This window comes from Pinus tabuliformis, chromosome 6 (genome assembly GCF_031772625.1).
Source record: "Pinus tabuliformis cultivar Carrire ecotype Pingquan chromosome 6, CPIR1, whole genome shotgun sequence".
NCBI classification, from domain to species: domain Eukaryota; kingdom Viridiplantae; phylum Streptophyta; class Pinopsida; order Pinales; family Pinaceae; genus Pinus; species Pinus tabuliformis.
In genome coordinates this window covers 1,887,662,479-1,887,683,696 of record NC_142292.1, presented here as the reverse complement: position 1 = coordinate 1,887,683,696, position 21,218 = coordinate 1,887,662,479, and positions in this window count along the sequence as shown.

The following is a 21,218-nucleotide window of genomic DNA, read 5'->3' as shown; positions in this document are numbered from 1 at the left end:
AATCGAACAACTACTGCGCCCTCATCAGGATGCCGGGCCATTACCGCAACCCATCTCGTCAACTTAGGCTCCCGAGGCGCCCCAACTGGAACTGTAAGATGCTGGGGGACCAGCATTGGAACTCTCTCTAAGGCAAAGCTCACGACTATAGGCCCATATCCAAAGGTCTTCAGTTGTCCTCTCTTTGCCCTGCTTAGTTGGCCCTTCAAATTAGCCAACACAGCATCGCACCAGTTGAAAATGGTGCCGTGGAAGCAGTCTATAGCCATCCGCATTTGGGACCCGGTGGCTTGGTGCAAAGCGGCCGCACCGCAAAGTCTGGTAACAGTAAAGGCTATCACCATAAGTTCAGGTCGGGATATGTACTTGATTTCTATCCCCTTCTCATGGTTTTGGTTGTTGCACCACTCTAGCCGGAGACTAGCAAGGGATTGGCCACCCGGCCTAGTCCCGAATAGAGAAAGTTGCTCGCCCCTGTTAGGCAAGCCAGTGAGGAAATATATGTCGGAGGGCTCTATCTCGAGCTGGTGCTCTCCGATGTAGAAACATTGCTCCTGAATGTTCCACCTTTCAACCAACCACTCAAGAAAAAGCACTTGGCCCCTCATGCCAGGTATGGCCCAGCATTTGTACAGTCCGCACGCTTTTAATGCATCAATGGAAGGTTAATGACCTATCGCGGCCAAATCAATGTCCTCGTGCTCTCTTTCACGCCAATCAAGCATGGTGTGCTCCCTGCACATCATAAAACATCAGTTAGGATCCATAAAATTTAAAAATTTTGGTCTATTTTGGATGTATGAGGGTTTCAATTTGTGTTTTGCGGGGTACGCACCCCGGCCTTTAGGGACAGAGGGTCTGGACGCAGCTTCCCTTAAGGCCGGGTGCGTACACCCCGTAATTTTCCCATTGGGAAAATATCGGGGTACGCAGGTCAGTAGTGCATGACCTGCGTACCCCGAAGTGCGCATCTTGAAACCCCAAGACCCCCAAAAAATCAAATAAAAGCTTAAAAATGAATTCTAAACGGATGGAAAATAAGAGAGGGGTGTTGTAGAATACTTGGTGAAACGGCGTTCGATTCTGACGGTCGGATTCTCCGCAATCTCCACGGGAAGTTTCTTGACAAAAGCCCTTTTTTCAACCTCAACAGTAAAATGGTAAAAATGACATGGTAAAAAGTCTTTTTATAGGTTTTTTGGATGAATGAATGCTAAGTTTGTTTATTTTTCACCATGAAAGGACATTTTTCAATGTATTTTTACCCATCTTAAACAGGTATGAGTAATGTATCGTTTTTGTGCAGGACAAAAGGACTTTAGAGTAAAATCATCATTTTTCATGAACCAAAACATCAGAGTCATCTTTTAAGTTCTTTTCTGACTCCTAAAACATGAAAAGATTGCCGAGCGTTTCTTTTACACTCGTTAAAACAGAATTAAAATACGGTCCCCTTATAGCTCTTTTCTGACCGTAAAAACAGGAAAAGATTGCCGGGTTTTTGTCGTTTCAAACTCGATATGGAAATAAAACGATGTGTCCTTGATCACTTTTTACTTTTCAGGTCAGAGACACTAATCATGAAAGTACTCCTTGGTCGCAAGATCAACCGGTTCTCCCAGGTATTATTTTATACTTTTTCGGGCTTGGGGGACACAAATTTACGAAAAAGTTCAACCTGGAGTCTTCTTAAGTTTTTCAGACTCTCTAAAATTGAAAAACGCCGAGTTTCTCCTATACTGGGCTCGTTAAAATTTCACAGTAAAGGACCTGTTCAATTACAAACAGGAACGAACCACTCCTTCCTAGGGTTCGAATCAAAACTAGGTTGGACTCATCCGAAGGATGAGCTTATAATCAAGCATATGTTATCCTCCTCAAGCTTGTTAAAATTAAAGAGGTACTTGCCAGAAATGGTGGGAGAAAAGAGAGAAGAATGAGCCTATTTGTTATCCTTTGTCTCAGAAGAAACCTTATTACCACTCTTGAACACGACACTTTTCATTCACCTAGGTTGGGAAATCCTTTACCTCACAGTTGATCAAACCACATTGAAAGTCTTCAGCCGGGTTCCGGGGATTAACTTTGAGTCGTTTATCACCAACCCATCTGTTGTGTCGTTATGTGTTCAAGAGGTCTGCAAGCAAAACTTTCATCTGCAAAATACTTGTCATCCATTTGACCATCCCTGAGTCAGTCCTTACAACAACATTTCTTCAACTTGAACAATGATTTCATGTTGTGGGCTTGCCTGCAACGGGTCGCTTTCTATCGACATCAGCACATTATCTAGAGAGATGACTTAGAAATCGTCAGTACCTTGAAGTCTGCATGCATCAATGGTAGGTTTCTCGCCTTTGACGTCAGTTTACATCATTGACTTTCGATCGAAGGATTCCGTGAAATGTTCGACATCAACTCATTCATTCACATCTCATGGATTGTACTGGGTACTTTGAGAACCATTGACATTACTGGTGGTCTCTCTCACACTTTTTAACAGTTTACATCATTGACTGGTAATCAAGTGGTTTCTACCATGTTCGACATCAACTCATTTATTCGCATGGCTAGAATCGTACCAATTCAGGAAGTAGAAATGAAGACCCTGGATCTAGTTTCCACCATCCAGGCTGCGAGGAGTTTTGTATTCATTATCTAAGTAGACTAATCATAAACAGATGGCTGCGCCCATACTATGTCTACAAAAGTCTATGATTATGATGTACTGCAAGATCATTCATGTATCAGAATAGTTAGTCTGTTAGTTAAAGTTTTGATCTGAGTATGGGAATGCCTACCTCAGCGATGATATAATCTTATACATGTATTTTGTGTTGAAAATTGCAGGTTCTGACCAGGCTCTCCACGAGATAATCCTTGAAATGATAAAGCGCTTCACCCTTACTAGATAATACAAAACCCTAATCTACTACAGGCTTCACACTTTAGGGGGCAATCTGTTACACTAAAAAATGTCACCGTGACTATTTACAGTTAGTATGGCTCTATCAACAGTCATGCTATCCTCCTGGGCAAGTCTTATGCCTCTGCTCTCCATGTCAAACTCCAAAAAGAGAGAAAGTCTTTATAAATGTATTTATCTCTGGGTACGCAGGTTCTCTCAACCTTACCTGCGGATACGCACCTAATGTTCACAAAAGCTGCGTACTTGTACGCTCTGTATGTAAAGGGGCAGGTGCGTACCCCTGTAAAGGTCAAAATGCGCAAGTTTCATCTTTAAAAAGTTACTTGTGGTCATTTCTAGAGCATTCTAGAAGGTTGTTCAACGTGTATTTAGCGCCTCCAGATGGTTCATGTACCCCTACCAAAGAGGAACTTATCCCATCAATAAGGGAGCTATCCCATCCAAAGAGGGGATTATCCCATTGATGGTGGACCTGATTAACTTCCTCTTGAGCACTATAAATACAGGCATTAGGCCAGAAGGAGGGGAGGTTGAAAGCTAAACATTTCTAAGGGTAGATGCTGCTGGAATTAGGACTCTCATTTAGAAGCTTGTGAGGAGAGATTACCATCTTTGCTTGTTCTATTTGGAAGTGGGTGAGCTTTGTCAAAGTAAAGGAGAACTCTTGATGGACCCTGGGAGGGACTTGCACAACACCAAGGCTCAGGTTGTAATTGTCCCTTTTGTTTCCTATTAATGCAAATGAGTTCATTCTTCTCAATAACTTGTTATTTATGAGTTGTTTCATGTACTCCTTGGTCTATGTGTTAAATATGCTTTATTTTATGAGATTATCAAGTGCTATTTAATCGTTTGATTGTTAGTGAATGCAGGTTTCGAAGTGAGGGAGGAGCTCATCTGGATCAGCGAGGCTGGACTGCTACAACAGCGTTGGACTACAGGTAGGATCTAAACACTTGATTTCTTATATAGTAAATGCATGTTTAGAGAAGGATTGCTCTTATTTGTCTTGATTGTCACTAGAGAGTCTTAGGCTCCTAGGGAGGTTGGTTGTGTCTGCACTATCGACTCTTTCTGCCTGACACCAACCACAGCTCCTACACTCTGCTCCACCCAAGCAACCCCAGATGCCTGCCTAGCCAAATCCGAACCTGAAAAATAGGTAGGCTTAACAAGTATATAGTGGAGAGACATCATATCCAGCTTATGTTGTGGAAATCCAGGATATTAACTTGAGATCTAGGAGAGTTCTCCCAGATAACCAACCTCCACATCTAGCTAGGTAGGCTAAGTGGCGGGCTCCAGTATTGCAACAATAATGCTGCAACTCCTGGGACTCCCTTCTTTACTCTTATCAACCTAGTAGTTCATAACAAACTTGGAAGTGACAGTGTTGTATGCACAAGTACTATCTCTTGCCGCAGTTGTCACTTGGTCAGCTGGCACAAGTCTGCTAGGAGCTTAAGCCAACTTCTATGAGCTTTGACAAGAAGATTTCTAACTGATGGATGGAATCTAACTCAAAGGAGGCTAATCTACTTGCAGAAAGAAACTGAAAAGCTAAAAGGAAATGCAAACCCTAGAAAACCCTAATTTTACCAACTAATTCTACTGATACGGGAAAGAGGACGAAAGCTACTGAAGGAGATGCCATTAACTTCTAAGAAGGTGAAATGCATGTGTTTAAGATAATTCAACAGTAAAATCTGAAAAAAACATATTTTTGTATTTTTGAGTGAAGTGTCAGAATGGTCACGCATGTGCTTTAACTGGTTTTTGACTGTGCAGATGTGGATTGGCGAGAGGAAAATGCTTGCAGGAGGTTGGGAAGGTTGGAAGAGGGCCTAAGGGGTCCCTAGCACCCTTCTAGAGAGTTTCATAGAGTTTGGCTATCAAGAAACCACTTTCGTGAGCTTCTATAGGAAGTCTGCAGGGGTTCTATAGGATGTTCTGTATTTTCTACAGGATGTTCAAAAATGGGATTTTGGAGGGTGGATGGAGAGAGAAAGGTGGAGAAGTGAGTATGAGGGTAGGATAAGGGTGTGAGGAGGTCCAGGACTTGGTGGATGGAGCTGAGGAGTGATGAGGATGGTTGGATTTGTTCAAGGAGGAGTAGATAAATGTTGCACAAAAATTAGGGCTACGCGATCGAATGAGGCAAACGTGAGGCAAGAATCCGAGTTAGGGGATGGAGCAGACAGGATTGATGGAGTACAGATAGATGGAGAAGTATTACAGGTGCTCTACACATTATTTCTCAAACTAAACAAACAATGACTTGGAAAACCAATGACCTAGCTACTTTACTCTAATCTGACCTAGGTAATAGCAAAGGAAATGAACAGAAGTCTATTTGCAATGAAATCACGTGAAATAGCTATGCAAACTAAGCAATCATGAACCTGAACATGTAACCTCAACTGGTATCAACTTCTGCGAATGAGAATCTACATCAATAATTTCATGATGAAGCAAAGACAATGTTTTTGGTAGCTGCAAGGACACCTTGGTCTTAGCTCATGGTCCCACTGAGGGAGAGGTGAGATCAGAGGTGCTTGATGGCCTTTTTCTGAAGATCTTCCCTATTATTAACCTATCAACTCAATCTGAACATAAAAATCCTTTCTAATCATGAACAATGACCTAGGTAACCAGCAAGATTTTAATCTACTTAATAGACATTATTTTGCAAATACATAAAAAACAAATAACAGTACACAAAGGAAGCCTTGGCACTTGGGTTGGGCCCAACCCCAAGAGCTATAGGCTCCTAAGAAAAACTCAGAACTGATGCCAAATAAAGTTACTTTTCATTACTCAAAAATAACCATGCCACGAGAAAGTTATACAGCAGTAGCTATGAAAATGAGCTGAGAAAATGACAGCACTATAGTGCAAAACCCAACAGTTCAAAAAGTAACCTATGAAGCCTGAAATCCTTCCTAATTATGCACTACGAGGGTCCTCAGCAGCCCTCCTTAACTCAAGGGGCTCGGCTGACTTTAGGATTTGTTTTGGTAGCCTGCCGAGCTCCGAGTTGAGGGTGGAGATTCCGAGGAAGGGCCATTTAATGCAAGAGACACCTTTCCTACGAATCCTCACCCTTGTTCCTTCATGCTTGGCTGTCATCTGGATCATAATTGCTTGGCCTTGTTCCAAAATTTGTACAAAAAACCTGAAATAACCACATATTAGCCTTCTTGGTAAAGTGACCACCCTCATTCGTTCAACTAACATAAATATACTCAAAAAACATGCATAAACTATGAAAAATGGTGGATTGATGAAGAAGAGTAGGAAAAATGATCCCAATAAGTTACCCATTTTTGGGGCTCATCACTAAGGAAGAAAGAGAGGGAAGAAACCTTAAAGTATATCCACCCTTTCCTGAGAGATTAGCCCAACCACTCCAGCCTACCCCAGAAGAGATTGAACTTTTGGGAGAATTGAAAGATCTATGTGTAAAGATCCCACTTCTCCAGGCAATAAAAGATGTTCCCATTTACAATAAGTTGATTAAGGAGAAGTGTTGCAACAATCCAAGGAAGCGAAAAAGGGATCCCCCTACCATTAATGTCATTAGGCAATTGTCTGACTTGATGCTGGGGTAGGTAATCTATCCAAAATATTTGGACCCTAGAAGCCCTATAGTAGATGTGCACATCAATGGCACCATTGTCTCACACACTCTGATCAATCTTCGAACTGCCATTAATGTGATGTCTAAGGACACCATGCTCAAGCTCAGCCTCCAAGGTTCATTGAGGAAGACCACAATAGTTTTGAAACTTGCAGATTGTTCCATAGTAACCCCTGAGGGAATTGTGGAGGATGTGATGGTCTACATTGACTCATGGGAGTACCCTGCAGATTTCCTAGTTCTCTATCCTAAGGCTATGCCTATTGGTTACCCTCTTATCCTTCGGAGGCCATGGTTGGCCACTGCTGATGCTTACATTAGCTACAGAGATGGGAACATGACCATCAAGAATGGGCATATGTCCAAGCAGTTAGTCCTATACCCTCCTGCTCAACCTTCTCTAGAGCATGACTTATCATTATGGTTGCAGGAGGAGGAAGAAGATGAATATTATTCTACCAAAATTTATGTTTTAGAAGCAACCATGGGAGGAGGACAACAAGATGAGGATGACCTTATTGAACACCTACTCCAAAGTCCAACTCCTAGTTCATTACCCTTAGAAGAAGTAGTAAAGGAAACCCAGAACAATCATCCAATTGACTTATGCTTGGCCAATTCCAACCCTCTCTGTGTCAAAACCATAGAATTTGGGCCAAAGGAAACCTTGAAAATCAACTCATCTCTTTCTTCTCTCGAAGAGGAAGAGCTATGCAACATGTTAATGGAAAATCTAGAAGCCTTCGCTTGGAGTTACAAGGAAATGAAGGGAGTACACCCCTCAGTGTGTACTCACCACATATACATCAAAGAAGGTTGCAAGCTGGTCCGGGAACCACAAATGAGGATGAATCCAGCTCTTAAAGATATAGTCAAAGAAGAACTGCAAAAACTGTTAGATGGAGGATTCATTTACCCTATCTACAACAGTGAGTGGGTCTCTCCTTTGGTGTTAGTTCCCAAGAAAAATGGTAAGTGGAGAATTTGTGTCGATTATAGGGAGTTGAACAAAGCCACAAAGAAGGATCATTTCCCCCTACCCTTCATCGACCAAGTGCTAGATGGCCTGGTAGGGAAAATGTTTTTCTATTGCCTAGATGGATTCAGTGGGTACAACCAAATCCAGATTTTCCCAGACGACCAAGATAAGACCACATTCACCTATCCTTTGGGTAATTTTTCTATAGGGTCCTTCATTTTGTCCTATGCAATGCTCCCACCACTTTCCAGAGAGCAATCTTGAGTATTTTCGCCAACTTAGTCCATGATGCGGTGGAGATTTATATGGATGATTTTACACCTGATGGCTGTGATTTTCAAGAAGCCCTGTCTAACCTAGGAAAAATACTGCACAAATGCATTGAAATGAACCTGTGTCTCAGTCCTGTAAAATGTGAATTATTAATGACTACAGGACCGTGCTAGGTCATTCAGTATCTCAGCAACAATTGTAGGTGGACACAAACAAAATAGCTATCATCCATAGGGTCCAACCCCCTCAAAAGCAGAGAGATGTCAGAAGTTTCCTAGGGTTAGTTGGATACTACCAAAGGTTCATAAAGGACGTCAGCAAGTTGGCCTCTCCATTATTTGGTTTGTTGGCCAAAGATTCTGAGTTTATATGGTCAAAAAGTTGTCAAGATGCCTTAGACATCCTAAAGGATATGTTAACCACTGCACCAATTCTCTGAGGCCCAAATTGGGCCTTGCCCTTTTGTATTCATGTTGATGCCTCACACAAATCCATAGGAGCAGCCCTAGGTCAAATAAATGAAAAACTTCCTTATGCTATCTATTTTATTAGTAAGAACTTATCAAAGGATGAACTAAATTATAAAGTGACCGAAAAGGAAATCCTAGTTGTTGTTCACTCATTAAACAAATTCAGGCATTATATTACAGGCTATCAAAAATTTCTGCATATTGACCATGCTGCAATCAAGTATTTAATGAAAAAACAAGATGTGAATGCTCGATTTATAAGATTCTTACTTTTATTACAGCAGTTTGATCTAACCATTGTTGATAAGCCTGGTAAGGAAAATATTGTTGTAGACTTTTTGTCTAGGGTAAATTTGCCTGCAGGTGAAGAAGGAATGGTGGATGACCAGTTACCAGACAAGCACTTATTTTCTATTTCAGTTCTCTCTCCATGGTTTGCTGATATAGAAAACTATTTGGTATTAGCACAATTCCCACCAAACTTATCCTCCAAATAGTAGAGCAAGATAGTCAGGAAAAGCACCCTCTTCACTTGGATTGGGGGCAATCTTTTCAAACTTGGCCCAAATCAAATCTTGAGCAGGTGTGTCAGGGGGGAGGAAGTCTTTGACATCATTTTGACTTGTCATGATGGGCCTTGTGGAGGTCACTTTGTAGCAAAGAGGACAACATTCAAAGTGTTACAAGAAGGTTATTATTGGCCCACTCTTCATCAGAATGTGAAAAAATAAACAAGTCAGTGTGTTTGGTGCCAGAGGATGGGAAGGCCTACTCCAAGAGATGAAATTCCTCTACAGCCTCAAGTGAATTTAGAGTCGTTTGACAAGTGGGGCATGGACTTCATTAGGCCTATTAACCTCCAAATAAAAAATAATACATTATTGTTTGCATTGATTATTTGACTAAGTGGGTTGAAACCAAGGCAATTAAGGAAGCAACATAAGAGAAGGTGGCTGAGCTCCTAAGGGAAAATGTATTCTATAAATTTGGGTACCCTAGAGAGCTGGTCATAGACCAAGGTAGCCAATTTACCTCCAACATGATTGAGGACTTTCTCAGCCATCACAGGATCAAGCATAGGACCTCCACTACCTATCATCTACAAGCTAATGGGCAAGTGAAGGTGACCAATAGAGCATGAGAGGGCATCTTAACCAAGGTGGTGAGCGACAACATGAAGGATTGGGCAGAAAGACTAGTTGAGGCCACCTGGGCCTATAATACCACATGAAAGATCACTACTAGATTCAAACCCTATCAGTTGGTCTATGGGAAAAAGGCCTTGTTTTCCATTGAATTTGAATATAATACATTAAGGATGGCAGCCCAGCTAGATCTGGATCTCAACAATGCACAGAAAGAGAGATTGTTCTACTTGAATGATTTGGATGAACTTAGAATGTACACCCTCCTACCTACAGAGGTATTTCAACTTCAGAGGAAGATCTAGCATGATAAAAATATCAAGGAGAAGCAATTTCAGGAAGGCAATTGGGCATTATTATATGATTCTAGGAAGATCTAGCATGATAAAAATAGCAAGGAGAAGCAATTTCAGGAAGGCGATTGGGCATTATTATATGATTATGGGTATAAAGACTTCAAGGGAAGTTAAGGGCAAGATGGCTCCGACCTTATGTTGTGGAAAGATGCCATGATAATGGTTCAGTGCAAATCAGAACCATAGATGAAGAAGCCATTCCTTTGCTTGTTAGTGGACACCGATTGAAAATTTACAAGAGACCTTTACCAAAACAAGAATTCATTGATGATATCAATAAAAAAGTGATGATAATGGAGCAAGTTATAGCTCCTACCTCATCAAGTCATTGAGGAAAAGAAAAAAGAATAAGGACTCAGGTGAAAACCTCCATGAGGCGCTTGAGTCCCATCATTGGGTTGAAAACCTCTTGAGGCTGTTAGAGTCTGTATTATCATCCCTCTGTCAGAGATCAAATCCTCTTGTTGCATTTCATATTAGGTGTCCTACCCAATAATTTGCATTCCATTAGGTGCATAGATCATCGACAGTAGTGGCATTCCTCCAGTTTCCGTCATGTTATCCACCTGCTGGCACATATTTTCTCATAAAAAAAAACATATACAGTTTCTTTTTTATCTTGAAAATTGCAAAGATTGTATTTAGGGTTTCATGGTCGGTTAGGTCTAGGGTTTCATTAGTGTTTCGTTAAAAAATGTGTCAAAGTGTCCAATAATTTCCAGCAAGCCATGAGGAGGATTCAATATCAATAAATTGAAAAAGAGTATTTAGCTTTAATTTTTAAAAATCATGAAAATTTTGTTATCTTCATTGTAAATTCCTTCATCTACATCCTGGTTTCTTTCCTTAGCCCAAAAGCTCCAACACTTGCAAAAACAAGCAAAGCTCAGGTCATTAAATTCATCACAAAGTGAAAAAGTAGTGAAAAAGTCCGAAAAGAGAGTTTAGAAATAAATTCAAATCCTAAACATTATGAAAGTGGGTTTCAGAAGCCAAAATTTCAAAAGCTCTTTGTTTATAAGCTATTCCTTCATTTGACAAGTTCATTTGCAAAAGAGAAGCAAGGCAGAGAAATTTTGGTAAGCAAGAGAGAAATTGGGTGAAAATCATTGTAAGATTGTCGGCATGGTGCAATGGGTAGGAGGCGCGGCGCATACAGCTGGCGCGGCGCACTGGGCCTCAACACTCAGTTCATTTTTACAAGGGTGCGGCACATAGGTGGGGCACGGCGCGCTGGGCGTGTTGCATGCCACACATAGCCAGAGAGCGTGAACCTTGCCCAAACTTGCTCCAATCGCCCGAAATCACTTGGAATGGTATTGAAACAAGTAGATAGAACCTCCAAATACTGTTTGCTATCCGAGTTTGATGATGGTTTGATGGTGTGTGTTTTATGGTGCTTGTAAAAAACAATCAAACCCTACTATTTGAAGAAACTTGCTACCTAGGGTTTGAAAACCTATTTTGCTACCAAGTTCATCATCCCTCCATTACTCCCTATCCCATTTATCCCTTGATTTCATTGTTCCCTAAGTTCCCCCACCCCCCTAAATTCACTAATCCCCTATCCCAAGTTCCCTTTCCCAAAATCCTAATTGTAAAATCCCAAACCCTAACCCTATACAAAAACTCCCAAAATATCCCATATTCCCCTAACTAACTCTATCCCAATAGTCCTAAATTCCCACTATTTTTCCCTCTCCTAACAATCCCTTGTTTCATTGTTTTACCTTGGTAGCAGAGATCAAACAATCATCAAAGGTAGTCCAACACAATTTGACACATCAGCAGCTATGGCATCTGATCCTTCATATGACTATTAAGAGGAGACCCAAAGTGACTCACCCACGGAGGAACATGCACCTAGGAGGCCTCATAGAGGTGGCAGACATATCATAGAAGAACCTACCACTCTTGCCGAGTTGCAGGCCTGCTCTCTTGCCATATTTTGTTTCCAGCATCAGTCATGTTATGAATTTTGCGAGAAGGTTGCTAATATTCAATTTCATCATGAGTTGGCCCACTTATTTGTGTTGTATTTACATGGTGATCAAGCCACTGTTGCTGGTGTTACTTTCACATTAACACCAGAAACCATTTCATTGGCAACCGGCATACCAAACATTGGAGAACCATAGAATAAGAGGAAAAAAATTGACCGGCAGCACTATGAACCATATATCAAACCCGGTTTTTTGAGACAACTCAAGAGAGTGTTTCCTTTTCAGTTTCTCAAGGATGAGTATGCTCCTTTAATAAAACTCATCATGAACTATTTCACCTGTGAGGGCCGGTTCTCCCGCTTGTATGCTTATCACATCAGGCTGCTAATGAATTTTACTTGGGTACGGATGATGAACATTCCTTATTTCTTATGCCGAAACATAGAGAAGATGACCACTCTTGTGCAGCACAAGACCCCTCAGTAGCAATTCAACAGTATTTATCATTTTTCTCTCATAAAAATTGTGGTCTTTCATCAGCTTGGTTTACAGGGCATCCCTTGGGATGACTTCATCTCTCATGAGTTTTTCAGAGCTTCACAAGGACCTTCAGAGGCTGGGCATGAGGCAGGTGGACCTTCTTATCAACATGAGGGCCATGAGACTGCTAGTGTGCCTGTGTTCATCTCTTATTAGAGAGGCACTAGACAATTGTTTGCAGCAGCGAAGCGAGTGTTATCTCCACCCGGGGTGGAAGGGGCCTCGCTTCCTTCATTAGCACAATAGGTTTAGGACCGAGGCAAGAGGCCTCTACAGGAGGAAGGACCATCAGGTGAGCGAGAGACTGATTTCATCCTCATTGAGGGTGATGATACTGACATGGGCCCACAAAGTGCAAACCTTAGAGAGATCATCAAGGAGCAGCAGGCAGACATTGATGCCTTGTCCACCAACTTGGATAGAGCCCAATGGACTATATAGTACCTAGAGCAGAGGAACAAGCAGCTTGAGGACCAATAGGTGATTATGGAGTTACAAAACATTCGGCAAAACCACCAAGCTGCTCGAAGGAGGAGGGTGGAGTTCACTTCCTTGGAGCAAGAGATCAATGCCGATAGAGAGTCATGGCTCGAAAGAGTCAACATCCACTTGGAGCAGAAGGTGGAGAAGGTGAAAAATGAGAAGAATATGCTTAAAAATTTGTCATATCATTACTTGTCCCGGAACTTTGTGTGCCAAGCGAGAATCAGGAATTTGAAAGAAAAGTTGAAGAGAGCATCAAGGAGGCAAAAAGAGGATGAAGGACTTCAGATCTTGGTTGAGGGTTCCTTGGCCCATCACAACACTTGATAGAGAAGACTCAGCCCAAATTTCTTGCAATTTTTGCATTTTTGTAAATTTTTGGCAGAAAAAACAGGTTTTTCTACCCTATGCGCCATGCCACGTGGCGCTCGATTTTGCTAGAGGCCTCCAAATATCAAAAGCTCAGCATTTTTGGATTTTTCATGCAAAATTACACTTTTCTACCTATTTTCAATAAATTTAGGCAAGTTTTGAGCCCCCCAAAAGGTAAAAAACACTCAAACAATGACCTCACTGCCCCTATTTTGACACACAGGAAGCAATGTTGGGAAAATGGACTTTTGGGGGGGTAAATGGAGGCCAAATTGAAAAATTCCACTTGTGCTAGAAAGTAGATAGGTAGACCTTTCCAGAAAGCACACTTGGAGCTCATTTGGACATTGGAAAGGCCTCCAAAGGTGGGTCCAAATAGGCACTACGCATAGAGAATCAGGCGCGGCGCATAGAGGAAAAATTGCCAGATTGACCAAGTTTTGCTCTGTTTTTCGCCCAGCTTCGCCTAGTTTGACTTTTTCACTTTCCTAATGACAAATTTATGATGTAGTTTGATGAACATTGATGGATTATGATGTGAATATGTTAGATTTTCACTTGTAGAGGTAGATTCATCAATTTAGAGGTTGTTTGAAACTGAATGAATTAGTTCCCTTGTTTCTACAGACATGTTGTTATGTTGCCTAGTTTCTAGCTCTCAGTTTAGAATCAGTTGGATCAGCCCCTAAACTTGTGAGCTCGACCCCTAGAGGCAAGGATGAGCTATGTTTGTCTAGATTATGTTAATTTTCAGTCATTAGCATGGTTGGACTCTTGAGAAAGCCTTGAGCTTCATTGTACATTCATTTTCAGTGTTTTGGCTAAGGAATTGAGACCGGGATTTGCAGCACTCTTTGGAATTCATGTGGAAATTTGTCTTGGTATAATGCTTCTCCTTGTGATTGTGAATTTTTTTATGTGATTACATTATCTATCTTATTTCTTCTAAACTAAACAAACAATAGTGTAAGTAGAATTCATTGAAAGTGCAATGCTCTACTTGAAGTTTGCTTTAGTTGTTTGTTGTTTTCAGCTATTTGGGGAGGATTCATGATTTCTCTTGCCCTCTTCAACACCTCACCTATCTTTTCCCTCCATCTCACCAAAATTTAAGTGCCAAAACGATTGCCTACCTTGCCCCATCAAGATCTCTACAGAACTGAGCCTCAATTCTTGCACCCCAAAATGTGCCTTTCCCTCTAAGCCAACAAAACTCTATTTTATCAAATCAAGTCTTTTGAACTTATACCTAGCCTCAAATCAGAAGACATTTCAGTCATATCAAGCACCATAGATCATCATTTGCTGAGATTGACCCGGAGAGAGCCGTCTCCTGACCTGTTAGGGCTAGCTACCAGGCTGAGCATGGTTTGATGTTGGCCCTGGATCCTACCTTTTCAGCCTAAGGTAAATCTAGGCACTAATATAGTGGTGACCATACTAGAGACTAAATTATTTTTTTGTTGGTATTCTTCATTTTATAAACTACAGATGGAGCTTGGAGATTAGCCAGCTAGCCTTCGAAATTCTTTTGCTTTGCATTAGCGCCAGTAGATAAAAGTTACTTCAATCAATCTCCAGTCTAGTCTTATAAATAGAGCATCTAACTTGCAGATCACCCCAGTACATCTGAGAATTCTAAGCTTTTGGATGATAATTTTAGGATTTGATAGGTTGAACAAGTTGTTAATGTCCATTTGATTTCTTGAAAATAATAGCACACTGGCTTCCAGAAGACATACTAGAGCAAACCCAGATACTGATCCTCCTCCTGTCTACAAAAATCCCAATCTTATTCCAAGAATCATTCATTAAGGAAGTTATATCATTCCCGTGTTCAAAACTCAATCGTGTCCTATTGGTTTTGAGTATATTGAGGATCTTGAATTTGATGAGCAGTTTGAGTTGTTTTTGCTTGAAACCAAATCTGAAAGCGTTGTTGCTTCAACTGCCTTAAATCCTGAGTTTGTTAGAAATCTTGAAACTGAAAGGGCCAATAAATCTATTGATGACTATATCTTGAACCAGATCCAGACTTCAATTGTGGCTTCTAATATTGTTGATTTCTTAGAAACTGCTTCTGCAACCCTTGGGTCATCCGCAATTGCATCTAGTTCAAGAATTCCCACGAACCTCCTTTCATTCCTACCATTCCTGTGCAGCCTACTATTTCTAATCCAAAATCTACAGTTGTATCGCCTCCATCTACTTCTTCGACTCCTAAAATAGCCAATATTGCTTCACCTCCGCATACACCTCCTCATACCCCCCGTACATGAGCTCCACCTACTCCCCCAACATCACCAAGACCAATTGCAAATCCACCAAGAGCAATGGTTGCTTATTTTGCACCTCTTGCACTGCCTCAGAATTTAGATGATATGCTGGCCGACTATCAAAGAAAAATTCCTTTGTTTGATGGCACTCCTCATGGTGTCACAGCTCAACAACATGTGGACAGAGTGATAGATTTCTTCAATCTTCATGAAATTGATGTAGAAAATGTAACCATGAGACTTTTTGTACAAATATTTTGTGGTGAAGTAAGGAAATGGTTCAGGGCCTTGCCGGCTACAAGCATCAATATATTGGCCAATCTACAGAGACAATTCTTAGACCGTTGGGAAGTGAAGAAAAATCTGCTTCAGACCCTTTCCAAATATGAGCACATCAAGCAGAATGCTGGTGAGTTTGTTCAAGATTACTGTACTAGATTCAATTCAGTTTACAATGCAATCCCAGATCATATAAAGCCACCCATGGGGCTAGGCTTGATTAAGTTTCCGGATGGTTTTGACACTAATATGGCTTACCAATTATGAGAAAGAGATCCGGCTACTTTGGAAGACATGTAGAAGATTGCGGTCAGCGTTGAAGCAAATCTGTTGGCCAAGAGAGCTAGAGCAAGAGCTAAAGAGAATGTCACGATAAAGGAAGAGTCTTCCTCATCAGTTCAAGTGCTTTGAAAGGTGGAATATATGCTCAATAGACTAAAACTTGACAAGCCTGAACCACAGACCAGAAATCCTAACTTTCGTGGCCAATAGCAGCACCAACATAGGATCAAACAAAGAGAGCAGCGAGCCAAAGATCAAACAGCACAACAGCAGGTGCAGACACCTTTGCAAGAGAATGTTGTGCTTGGTTTGGAATCAGAAGAGGAGGAGAATGTGATTGGAGAAGAAAATCATTTCTTTACATCCAATGACATGCCAATTTACATCACTGAAGATGAGGAGTACTCTGAGAATCCAGCTGAATGTGGGAATGAGGATTTTATTTTTGCAAATGAGACGATTCTTGAAGAAGAGTCCGATGATTGCCAAAGAGGATATATGAATTCTTTATTAGCTCATCAGCGGTAATATTTACTTCGAAATAGAGATGTGCCTGTAAATCCAATTCAGAAAAGGAAGGAGGCAGCAAAGTCAAAGAATGATCCTCCCAATGTGCAGAAAAAGGGAAAAGAGACAGCTGATCCTAGCAGCAGCAAAACGACATCAGCAAGTGAAAGACCAAATCAGCCAAATGTGTCAAAGGAGAAAATAGAAAAGAAGGATGTTCCAACGAAAGAGGTAGAAAAATTTTCAGTTTTTAACTTAGAAAATGAAATTGCTAAGTTAAAAATATCCATTCCTTTGACCGAGCTGATGAAGAACAACAATTATAAAAGTCAGGTGTCTAAAATTTTGAGTTTAGATCCATCATTAGACATGGTAAATGTGGAGGATGACAGTCCCGAGCTGATCTTTGGGCCAGCTTTGGAAGGTCAGTCCCAAGATAGTGATGTTGCTCCTTTCTATATCAGTCTCAGGGTGCATGACTTTGTTTTACATAATGCTATGTTTGATTCCGGAGCTTCTCATAATCTTATGTTGAAAGCCATCATGGAGAAATTTGGATTGGACATCACTAGAAAATACCATGACCTTTACTCTTTCGATTTCGGTAGGGTAAGGTGCATTGGGCTTATCAAGGATTTGGTGGTCAGTTTGGATCAGATTCCAGCTAAAAATGTTTCGATGGACGTGGTGGTGGAAGATATACCTCCTAGATTTGGCATGCTTCTTTCTAGATCTTGGGGAGCAAAGATTAAAGGGACAATGCAACTTGATTTCTCCTATGCTAAAATTCCCGTGTTCGGTCAGATGAGGAAACTATACTGGGAGCAAAAGATGAAGTACATGATCACTAGCAAGGAGAAACCAGTAAATCATCCGATCAACTATGTACATACTAATCTAGAGTCATTTGTTTTGTATTCAGATAGTTTTAATGATGTAAATAGCCAACTAGTGGAAGTAGAAGACATTCCTGAGATTACTGAAAATTTTAGAGAAGTCTTGAGACAAGAGCAGCAAAGACTTGATGGCATCACTGAAAAATCAGTAGTCCAACAACAGCAACATATTGATGGATAGCAAGGTAAAGAAAAAGAGTTTCAGCATTTGGAATAGGATGAAACAGGCCTATGGAGTATGGAGTTTGATGGTGCTATGGGAAGGGAAGGTGCTGGAATTGGTATTTGGATACGCATCCCGGTTTTCACCCCAAACAAAGTGCCAAGTAATGTAAGGGTCTGCTCTTATAAATTAGCTTTTGACTATTCAAACAATGAGGCTGAATATGAAGCTTTGATTGCTAGTTTGAAAGTTCTTAGAAAATTGAATGCTAAGAGGATTTCAGTGTATGGTGACTCTGAGTTAGTTATAAAGCAGGTGAAAGGTGAGTACCAAGCAAAGCATCCTCGAATGCGGGCCTACCGCAATGCGGTGTTGGATATCTTGAAGGTATTTTCTAATTATACTATCACTGGTGTGCCCCGTGCTCAGAATGTCATTACAGATTCACTTGCAACAGTAGCAAGCAATTTGAAGATTCCTATGAACTCCAACAATAAGTTTGAGATTCATGTGAAGCATCACCCGACTATCCCCGAAAATCAAAGGTATTGGCAAGTGTTCCAAGACGATGATGAGATCGATGATTTTCTACAAAACAAAGGTAAGTTCAAGGACATTTCTATTGATATGGAGTATGATGATGGTGATGAGAATATGGAAGTCAATCAGATGTAAGTTTTGCAGCTCAAAGAAAACATCATTCCTAAAGGTCTGATACCTTTAGAAGAGCTCTTCGATTAGGACGATGTGGCTAAAAAACTGACCTTGCTGCCAACTGAAAAAGGAGTTGAGAACATGAACATAGGATCAGCTGAAAATCCCAAGATGTGAAATTATCAAAGGCATTGCCCCCACTGGTATGAGCAAAGTATATCAGTTTGTTATCCTCTTTTACTGATGTATTTGCTTGGGATTATTCAGATTCGAAGGCTTATGACATGAGCATAATTCAGAATGTGATCCCGATCAAGCCAAATCAAAAGCCTTTTTGCCAAAAGCTAAGAAGAATAAATCCAAAGCTACTTCCCTCAATCGAAAAGGAGGTGAACAGGTTGTATAAAGCTGGTATAATAGTCCCTATCAGATTTTCAGATTGGATTTCAAACTTGGTTCCTGTTCGCAAGAAGACAGGTGAGATTCGATTATGCATTGATTTTAGAAATCTGAACAAAGTTTCCTTGAGAGACAATTATCCATTGCCCAAGATGGATCATATACTTCAGTGAGTAGTTGGAGCATCACAGATGTCACTACTCGATGGTTATTCGGGTTATAACCAAATTTTGGTCCATGAGGATGATTGTGACAAGACAATGTTCACCACTCCGTGGGGAACTTTTCATTATGCAAAGATGCCGTTTCGATTGAAAAATGCTGGTGAAACCTTTTAGTGGGCGATCGATATAGCATTTGCCAATGAAAAAGATGTTTTTCTAGTTGTTTATCTTGATGACTTAAAAGTTTTCTCTAATACAGATGAATATCACCTCTATCATTTGAAAATTGTTTTTCAGCGGTGTAGGAAGTATGGCCAACCCAAAGAAGAGCTTGTTCGCCATGGATGAAGGCAAGCTTCTCGGGCATATTATTTCAAAGGATGGCATCTGAATCGATCCAGCACAGGTGGAAGTCATTCAAAATATTGATTTCGCACGAAGTAAGAAAGAAATCCTCCTTCAATGGTAAGATAAATTTCCTATGTCGCTTTGTTCGCAATCTTGTAGAACACTTAAGGGAGATCACAAATATGCTGAAAAAGGATAGTGCAGTAAGGTGGACTGAGGAAGTAGTTAAGTCTTTTAATTTGGTGAAATTAGCTCTTTCTTCAGCTCCAGTTATGATCAACCCGGACTATACTCAGGATTTTATTTTGTTTTCCTTTGCCTCAGATCATACTATGGCAGCAGTCTTGATGCAAAAAAGAGACCAGCTCGAAAAACCAATTGCATTTTTTAGTAGAACCATAAAGGATGCTACAATGAAGTATAATATTATTGAAAAATAGACCCTTGCATTGGTTAAAGCATTAAAAGGTTTTCGGGTATATATTTTACATTCTCACATTCTTGCTTATGTTCCTAATGCCACTGTCAAAGATGTCCTAGTGCAAATAGATCCAGAGGGAAGGAGAGGCAAATGGATTGCTGCCTTGCTCGAATATGATGTAGAAATCAAATTGACAAAGCTCATTAAAGGATAGGGGCTGGCAAAACTTATGGCTGAGTCAAATATGCATGCTTTGGACATTAATCTAATTGCTTCTATGTCCGAAGAAGACGAAGACAATTTGCCCACTCAGGTATCAGAAATTTTCCTCCTTTCTCCTTGGTATTCAGACATTGTTTTTGTGCTTCAAAATCTGTCATCACCTCCTGGAATGGCCAAAAACAAAAGTAGGACCTTGAAGTTGAAGGCTGCAAAATTTTGTATCATAAATGGTGCACTTTATTGCAAAGATCCCAGTGGTGTCCTGCTAAATTGTTTGGTAGAAGAAGAGGCGAAACAAGTGATGGAAGATTTTCACAAGGGAGATTGTGGAGGCCATGTTTTCTGGAAGACAATAGCCAATAAAATCTTGCAAGCAGGGTACTATTGGCCAAGTCTATTTGCTGATGTGTACAAAACAGTGGCCAGCTGTCACGAATGTCCAATTTTTCAAGGAAAGCAGAAGTTGCAGCCTTTACCATTCAAGCCCATTGAAGTAAGCGCTCCATTTCAGTAGCGGGGTTTAGATTTTATTGGTGAGATTCATCCTTCTTCCTCAGCATAGCATAACTGGATCCTCACAACAACGGATTATTTCACTAAATGGATTGAGGCAATTCCTACAAGGTAGGGCACCGATTCAGTAATTATCTCATTTCTTGAAAACAACATTTTGTCTCGTTTTGGATGTCCAAATAAGTTGATCACTGACAATCCAGTAGCCTTTAAATCGAAAAGAATGATTGAATTTTGTCATAAGTAACAAATTACTTTGGGGCATTCAACTGCTTATTACCCACAAGGTAATGGTTTGGCAGAATCCTCGAACAAATCTCTTGTTAATATCATCAAAAAGCTGCTGGAAACTAACAAGAAGAGTTGGCAAAAAAATCTGGTCAATGCACTTTGGGTGAACAACGTAAGTCAAAAGAAATCTATCGGCATGTCTCCTTTTGAGCTTATGTATGGTGTGGACACAGTCTTCCCGACATCTTTGGCTATCCCGGTGGTAAAATTGTTGCAAGAAGCTGGCAGCGAGGATGATGGTTTGCAGCGGAGGATCAACCAAATGATACATTTGCAACAAACTAGAGAGGAGGTATTTCAACATGCTTCCAAGCTGTAGGAAAGAATTAGGAGGATATACAACTAGAAAGCCAAGGCGGACAGGTTTGAAATCGGAGACATTATGTTGAAGTGGGATGCAAGGAATGAAGAGAAGGGTAAGCATGGTAAATTCGAAAATCTTTGGAAAGGACCGTACAAGATTGCTGCACATCGGGGCTAGAATGATTTCCTTTTGCAAGAACTAAATGGTGAAGACTATCCTGGTGGGCCAGTCAATGGTTGGCTTCTCAAGTGGTGTATTGTGTGAACTATTTTCTGCTGTCCTATTCATCATTATATATACCAGTTTGTTTAAATTCCATTGCAAGAGTGTGTTATTTTCATTCTTCAACTTGGGGCCTGAGGTGAAGGC